The 8983-nt window shown below is 36.0% G+C and overlaps 1 protein-coding gene across 3 annotated transcripts in view; it reads right to left on the bottom strand.

The window, feature by feature from the left end:
- Positions 1-8983, bottom strand: part of ACSL6 (acyl-CoA synthetase long chain family member 6) — a 116093-nt gene that overhangs the window by 37638 nt on the left and 69472 nt on the right. The gene's annotated exons all lie outside the window — the stretch shown is intronic.

Below are 8983 nucleotides of genomic sequence, written 5' to 3'. Positions count from 1 at the left end.
GATCCAGCAGATAACATCTCTGAGTTTTCTCATCTCACATTCAAAGAAAACCTTGGGAGATAATCTACCAGGAGGAAAGGTACATTGCCATGCCTACTCCTGGTTATTAAGTTTAGAAAAGTCAGTTTACTTAGATGCACTGAAAAGGGGGGGAGGGGGAAATTACTATTAAAACGATAGCTCAAAGATTAGAAGTCAAAATAGAATTAAAAATCAAGGTCTGTTTTTTTTATCTCTGAGTAACTGTGTGTGTTTTGTCTTTGACTGTCTAGTGACATAATAATAACCATAACTAGCATTTATATTGTATTTTAAGGTTTGTAAAATGCTTTATACATGTTAATGTCTAAATTAATATGTATAAATAAATGTAAAATGCTTTCTACATCATTTGATCCTAACAACAATCCTGTGAAGTAGGTGCCCTTTATCCTCATTTTACAGATGAGGGAACCGAGGCACAGAAAGGTTAAGTGATTTGCCTGGTCACAGGCATCTGAGGGAGAATTTGAGTCTCCCTGTCTCCAAGTCCTACACTCTATTTACTGTTCATACTGTACTCATATAATGCCTAGTAATTAATGAAAACTGGTCCTGTTATTCCTTAATCTATATTGCTTCTCATGATTAAAAATTTATCTTTGAGGATGGGAACTCACTAAGTACAGGATGAAGTTTTTTGGGAGTATTTTTTTTTTACTGTATTAGGATTTTTCTTTGTTTTGGTTTTTTTTTTCAAGACAATTGGGGTTAAGTGACTTGCCCAGAGTCGTACAACTAGTATGTCAAGTTTATTATTGCGCTGCTCCTTATTAGAAGGTTTTAAAAATTATCTCTGCCCTGGAAAAAGAATACAATAATTTCTCACTTTTATTTCTATAATCCTTAAATTTCCTGTGGCACTTACTGGTGAACTTTGTCTTTTCTTAACCAGGCCATTTCCCAGACATTTCCAAGCCATGTCACCTAAACTCTTGTCTCCTCCTCATTCTCCTCTCCCTAGGGCTCTGGCATCTAACTGATGAGCTCTCTCCTTAATTTACCTTAACCTGGACCCCTTACACCAGTTCCCAGACATCTTGAAGATAAGCTGTTATGACCCCACTGCCTGCACTTCTCCACCCCCTCCTACCTGCCTCCACCTTCTGCTTTCTTAAATGTGTTGTGAGGGAATGAACTGTCTTACTTGCCTATGTTGGTATCCCTAATGCTTAGCACAGTGCCTGACATGTAGGACATATTTAATATACGATTTTCTAGGTGTCACCTCTTCTGTGAAGTTCTTTTTTTTATTCCTTTGCTTCTTAGTGCTCTGTCCCTTCAGAAATTACTTTGTGGTGTCTTATTTATATACATATTGTATCTCTCAGTAAAATCTAAGCTCTTTGAGGGCAGCAATATTTTTTTTTTTTGCATTTTTACTTATACAGTTTCATTTTTCTTTTTTGGTTGGAGCTATAAATTAATCAGTGTAGAGAACATGAGGTGAGGAGACTCCATCTACTGATGCAGATCAATATCAACCATTGAGACCTGAACCCAGATATCTGACTCTGATATTAGTTTTATACCCACTTCTCTCTATTGCTTCTTGAATAACAGGAATTTGTTGAATGAAAGGAGCAGGAAAGAAATGGGATGATTTTGCAAGAGTTCTGCCACAGCCTCAGTAATATCTAGGCATGGGCTTAACTGTCCCTGCTTTCAAATGTCAGAGATGATTTGGAATATCCCTGAGCGAGGTATCACTCCAGAGAGTTACTTTAATGTAAGAAACCACATTTTTTGCCCTTCTGCACTTTGAGTTTATTGTCTAACAAATGCTATGTGCATGAGGCTCATGGTTAGCTCTGTCTGCTCAGCCTCTGGTTCTCCAATTCCATAGGTTCCAGGTTCAGAAAACATTAGTCTTTGGTCCCAACTTATTGTGAGTGCCCTGTTGGTCTCTGACTAAGCTGTCTTATTTTATTTTTAAATTATTAATCTAAAACTGAGTTAACATTATTTATAATGGGGATAAGCTAGAGACTTTTCCACTAAGATTAGGAGTAAAATAAGGATATACATTATCACTTTTGAGTATTATGCTAGAAATACTAGCTATAAAGAAGAAAAAGAAATTGAGAAAATAAACAAAATAGAAACAAAATTTTTGCTTTTTGCAAATGGTATGATGGTTTCCTTAGCGAAGCCTAGAGAGTAAACTAAACAAATAATTGTAACAATTAACAACTTCAGCAAAGTTGCAGAATATAAAATAAACCCATAGAAATCATTAGAATTTCTGTATATTATAAATAAAATCCAGGAGGAAGTGACGAAAAGAGAAATTCTATTTAACTACAGAAAGCTTAAAATACTTAGGAGTCCACTTTCCAAGACATAGACAGGAACAAAACACTCTTTACACAAATAAAGATAGGACTAAATAATTGTAAAAATATTAATTGTTGAACTCACCTGAAAGAGATTCTGTAATGGTAATGGTAATTTGAAGATTTTCCCTGGCCCATAATAAGCCTAGGGGAATTTGAAGACCTTCCCTGCTTTGAAAGTAAACTCTGTCCCCTAATAGGTTGAATGTAGTCACATGGAGCCTGTGGTGGGAGGAGTTTGCTGAAGGATGGAGCAGAGCCCACAGGAAGCTGGGAGTCAGAGCCAGAGAGATGGTGAGAAAGGATGCTCAGGCAAGGAATTAAGTCAGGTTTGTAAGTAAAATATTGGTCTTGTGTTGGTTTGTGGGAAGGCTAAAGGATAAGTTGGCTCTCTGCTAGGTTGTGGTGCATTAACTTCTATATTGGACTTGGTTTCCTGGGGTTGGGATTTGGTTTTCTGGTGTCTGAATAAATGTTTCACTTCTGTCTTCTATATGGAGAGTCTGCTGTATTTTGTGATTGAGCATCATGCAAGAATATTTGTAGTCCTGGTCAGTGCTGTAAATATTGCATTGGTGCTACAGATCCCCAAATGAATGAAAATTCTCAAGAATATTATAGTCAAGTCATTATTAGGGCAGTTAGAAGGAGATTGCATAGAGGGTACAGGTGTGACTATGATGGTATGGTAGCTAAAAAAAAATTAAAGGGTGAGAAAGAGGCATCCACTGGGAGAAGGGGTAAGGGAGAAGTACAAAAGAGTAAATTATCTTATATAAAAGAACTTTTACAGTAGAGGGAAGGTAAGGAGTAGCAGACAGTGCTTGAACCTTACTTTCATTGGAATTGGCTCAAAGAAGGAATAACATACACACTCAATTGGGTATAGAAATCTATCTTACATTACAGCAAAGTAGGAGGGGAAGAGGACAAAAGAATGGGTGGCTTATAGAAGGGAGTGCAGATTGGGAGAGACTGTTCAGAAGCAAAACACTTTTGAGGAGGGACAGGGTAAAAGGAGAGAGAAAAAATATAGAGGGGGTGAAATAAGAGAGAGGGAAATATACAGTAATCATCACTGTGGGAAAATTTTATAGCAAGTTTCTCTCATAAAGTCCTCATTTCTCAAATATATAGAGAACTGAGTCAAAATTATAAGAATAGAAATCATTTCTCAATTGATAAATGGTCAAAGGATATGAACAGGTAATTTTAAGACAATCAAAACTACAGTCATATGAAAAAATATTCTAAATCACTATTGATTAGAGAAATGCAAATTAAAACAACTCTAAGGTACCACTTCATACCTATCAGATTGGCTAATGTGACAGAAAAGGAAAATGACAAATGTTGGAGGGAAAATTGAGACACTAAAGTTGGAGGAGCTGTAAACGGAATCTACCATTCTGGAGAGCAATTTGGAACTGTGCCCAAAAGTCTATAAAACTGTGCATACTCTTTAACCCAGAAATACCACTACCCAGTCTGTGTTTCAAAAAGATCAAAAGCAAAAGAAAAAAAGGAAAAGGCCTTATATTTGCAAAAATATTTATAGCAACTCTTTTTTTGTGGTAGCAAAGAACTGGAAATTGAAGGGATGCCAATTAATTGGGGAATGGCTGAACAAGTTATGGTATATGATTGCAATGGAACACTATTGTTCTATGTATATACATATATATATATGTTCTATACTATTTACATAAGAAATAACAAGCAGAATACTTTCAGAAAACATGAGAAGACTTATATGAACTGATGCAAACTGAAGTGAAAAGAACCAGAAGAGTGTATGTAGCAACAGCAATATGGTATGACAGTAAGGCTGTAAATGACTTTGCTATTCTCAGCGGTATGACTCAAGAAAATTCCAAAGGATTTATGATGAAAAAATGCTATCTATCTCCAGAGAAAGAACTGATGGAGTCTGAATGCAGAATGAACCAAGATTTTTTTAACTTTATTTTTTTTTAGTTTTTTTGTTTGTGTTTTCTTTCACAACATGACTACTACAGAAATGTTTTGCATGATTCTACATGTATAATCTTTATCAAATTGCTTACCTTCTCAATGAGAGGAAAGGGGAGGGAGGGAAAAATTTAGAAATAAAATTAAAAAAAATTAATTTTAAAATTGTTTTCCATGTAATTGTGAAAATAGAACATTAAAAATTAAAAAATATATAATTTTTCATGGGTAGACAGGGCATTACAATAAAATGACATTATTACCTAAATTAATTAATTCATTCCATGCCATAACAATAAAACTACCAAGGGATTATTTTAAAGAGGTAGGAAAAAATAAGAAAATTCATTTAGAGGAATAAAAGTTCAAGAATCTCAAGAGAAATAATGGAAAAAGTGGGAAGGAAAGGCATAGCAGTACCAGATCTCAAACTAAGCTACAAAGTAGTAAATCCTCAAAACAATCCTGTACTGGCTAAGAAAAAGAGAGGTTGATCAATAGAAAAGATTAGATACACCCTATACAAAAGCAAAGGAACTTAGTGGCCTAAATGTTTGGTCATCCTAAAGATCACAGCTATCACTGTAAGAACTCATTAGTTGATTAAAAAACTATCAGGAAAATGGGAACAATCTGGTAAGAACTAAATACAGATAAACATTTCACAGCTTGAGATGAGTATATGACTTAGGCATAAAGGGGGACATCATAAACAAATTAGAGGAGGAGGGAGGAAATTGTCAAATTTTTTGAACAGAAGAGTTTGCAACAAAATAAGAGCTAGAGAAGGCCATAGAAAGCAAAATGGACAATTTTTATTACCTAAAATTTAAGTTTGAGTAAAATTAGAAGAGAAACAGGTAAATGTGGGAAAACCCCTTTGCAGCAAGTTTCTCTGATAAAGGACACACACATGTTCTCCCTTTCTGTACACAGACACAACACACACACACGTGTGTATTTATTTATTTATAAGAATAAGAGCCATTCCCTAATTGAGAATGATCAAAGGACATCAACAAGCACCTTTAAGAAGAAATTAATATCTTAATTAATGCAGAGATAATAGTACTAGAATTATCCCACAAAGAGGAAAAGGGTCCTTGGATATAAAAGTATTTATAGTGGTTGTTTTTGTGGTGGCAAAGAATTGGAAACCGAGGACTTGCCTATCAATTGGGGAATGAATGAACAAGTAAGGGTATACGAATGTCACGGAATGTGATGGAATACTATTGTGCTTTATGGAATACTATATGGAATACCCTAAGAAATGACTTCAGAGAAACCTGGAAAGGTTTTTAGGAACTGGTGCAGAGTGAAGTGACAACTAGCCAACAATTTATACAACAACGACAAACAACTTTGGAAAACTTGGGGACTTTGGTCAAAGCAACGGCCAACAATAATTCTGGCTTCCGACAAAGAGATTATGGATCAGAGGACGGATTTAAGATGGTTATCTTCTTGGATATGGAATTTCATGCAGGAATTTGTTTTGCTTGACTGCATATGTTTGTAATACGGTTTTTGTTTTTCTTTCTTTCTTAATTTGGGCAAGAGGAAGGAGGGAAGTACAGATAGCAGAGATTTGTTGATTTAAAAAAGAAACTATGAATCCAGAAATAGGTAATTTTTACTAAATGACCAACTATTGAGAGAGACCAGTCTTTCTCTTCTAGTGCGAGATTAGTGGTCAACTGACACTTGTGTGTAAACTACAATCAATGTCAGAGACATCTTTAAATGTTTTTTCCTATAAATAGAAATACAAAAAGGAAAACATCGATACTGGAAAAGGACATTTTTATAAGAGACTCTGAAATTTTATTCATATCATCAAGATATTTTTGAAAATACTGTTTCCAAAGTGATTTCACATTTACTATCTCATTTGATTTTTATAACTACCCTATGAGGGAGGGTAGGGCAAATATTATTTATTACTACCATTTGGGAGGGGGGGAAAGTTGTGCAAAAGCAAATTTAGGTTTGATGTATGGAAAAAAACTTCCTTTCAGAATTGTCCAAAAGTGAAGTGGGGTAGATCAGGAAGCAGAGGGTTCTTCCTTATTGGAGAATTTGTGCAAAAGCAAAACCAATTTAGCTAAAATGAAAAGGGGAACAGGTAAATGGGGAAAAAAAAATCTTTACAGCAAGTTTCTCTGATACAAGTAAGACTTCAAGCTAAGGCTGGAGGACCACTTATCAAGTTCTTACTCATCTGTGAGTTAGACTACAAGTTTCTGATGAACTTTCAGTTATGAGATTCTGTGATTCTGTGTCTTGCCCAAGATACATAGGGAAATAAAAAGAATGCTGTCCCTGGAGTTAGAGGAAATAGTTTTGAATCCAGGCTCTGCCACTTACTCTTTGTGACCTTGAAGAAGTTACTTAGCCTCTTTGGGTTTCAGTAAAATGTGTGTGATACTTTAACATCCATTTCACCTTGAAGTCTATGCCAAAACTAGTCAGTAGTAGAGCTGGGACCAGAATCTAGTCTCTTGACTCGTGGTCTGTTACTTTCATTACTACTTCCTTTAATATTTCAAGGATCTCTAATTTCATCAGTACGGGTGCTCCCTTAAAGGATAAATGCCAAACCTCCTTCTACATCTATGAATAACTATGACCAAAAAAATTCATCATTCGGAGCCAACCTTCTGCTGGTGTTCCTCTTCTATATTTATCTTGGCTGGTCCTCAGACAGTAAGACATATAATTTGTCCCTAGAGCTGTACTTGATGACTTTTCAGCTTGCTTGGTATAACACCATGAAAATATCTTATGACTTGTTTTTAAGATCTCAGATAAGCTTCCTGATAAAATTTAGGTTTATGCCTTAGAATGTAAGATCCTGAAAAATAAGGGTCACTCTGGTCCTCATGTCTGTTCAGCATTCTGCAGAAAGTGTAATTTAATAAGCTCATTGGAAGAGACAGAAACGTCACTCTTGGCACACAATAAGAAATAATGTAGGCATAGAACCTTGAAATATCTATGTATCATCACCTAAGGGTGAGAACAGGAAAGGCTAGTCACGTCTGTGGCATTATCCAAGAATCCGCAAAAAACTAAGACTTGCAAAACAAGTAGAGAAGCCTTTATGCCTGAAAGTCAAGTTTTTTCAGGTATTAATAGAATTAATGAGGAAAAAACTTAACTATTAGCTATTTTTTATCAACTGGGGATAGCTGGAGGAAAGGAAGTAATGTTCCTGGCACCATGAAATAAGTGTATGGATATGCTTTAGAAACAGCGGTAAATCATTGTACAAACCTATGGTATTATTGCTGTCATTATGTCCCAACTTCCTCATGAAGTTCCTTTCCTGTTCCCATTCACTCATCTGTCCCTTGTCCGACCTCTTATGACCCTCCTCTTCTGTACCATATTTATTTAGACATAGTCTTGCTTTCTTCTCTTATTTCAAGTATTAGTTTGGTCTCCCTCCCTCAAATACTGTGCTCACAAATATATGAGCCATTTGTCCAGCTTGGATTCCAGGAACTAAGTCCAAGTAAAACAACTGCATATCACTCACAACACAAAAAAACTCTTAAGGATTGTCTAAACTACGCAGCCAATAGAGCTGTGGTTTAGGTTTAGCTCAACTTGACTCATATTTATGAATGCACCTAAGCAATAAGTTACCTAAAATAGGCTGGTCTTCTTACCTGTTCTTCCTTTCTATATAACTGAATCCTATTCATCCTTCAGGGTAGTTAGGTGGTACAGTGATGAAGTGCTGGGCTTAAAGTCAGCAAGACTCATCTATCTAAGTTAAAATCTGGCCTCAGACACTTAATAGCTGTGTGACCTTGGGCAAGTCACTTAACCCTGTTTGCCTCAGTTCCTCATCTGTAAAATGAGTTGGAGAAGGAAATGGCAAATCAATCTGGTATCTTTGTCGAGAAAGTTGAAAACAATTAAAGTAACTCAGCAACAACAATGACAACAACAGCACCAATAACAACAATTCATCTGTCAAGGCCAAGCTCAGATCCCAGTTCTTCCATGCAGCCTCCTGTGACCACTCTATCTTACAATGATCTCCCTCTTCTCAATTCTCCCTCAGGATTCACTGTCTCTGTCACTAACAGAAACATTCTGCCCTTTTCTCTTTTCGTTTTATGAAGTCCTACCCATCCTTTAAAGCCCAACATAAAGGCTACTTCCTTGTACTTTTGTTTTGTGCCTCTAATGAACCTCTTGTGTAAAGTTATATTTTATAGTTACCTGAGTTTATGTCTTATCTCCCAACAAAAGTGCAAACTCCCTCAGGACAGGGACCATGTCTTATCTAGATTTGGTCTTTCCTTCATGGCCTAGCATAGTATGGTACGTACCTATATTCATAGAACAAATTGTTATTTAGCTTTCAATGTGCATTTGTTTCTTGTCTTCCCAGCTTATATGGAAATTCCCTAACCATGGACCTATCCAATGTTTCTATCTCCCCACAATGCCAAACTCAGTGCTAGACCCACAAAAAGGTCTTTAAAAATAGCTGTGGGATAATTGCTCCATTATTATAATGACATTATGTTTTGTTCCATAAATGCACCATTTTGAAGCCTGGGAGACCTGGGTTCAAATCTGTGCCCTGCTCTCTTCTCTCTTCGACCCCACTCCAT

This window comes from Petaurus breviceps, unplaced genomic scaffold (genome assembly GCF_028583685.1).
Source record: "Petaurus breviceps papuanus isolate PSGF00001 unplaced genomic scaffold, PetGlider_PUasm1.0 189, whole genome shotgun sequence".
Lineage (NCBI taxonomy): Eukaryota > Metazoa > Chordata > Mammalia > Diprotodontia > Petauridae > Petaurus > Petaurus breviceps.
The sequence above is the reverse complement of the archived record's forward strand: the minus strand, read 5'-3'. Positions and strand labels throughout refer to the sequence as shown.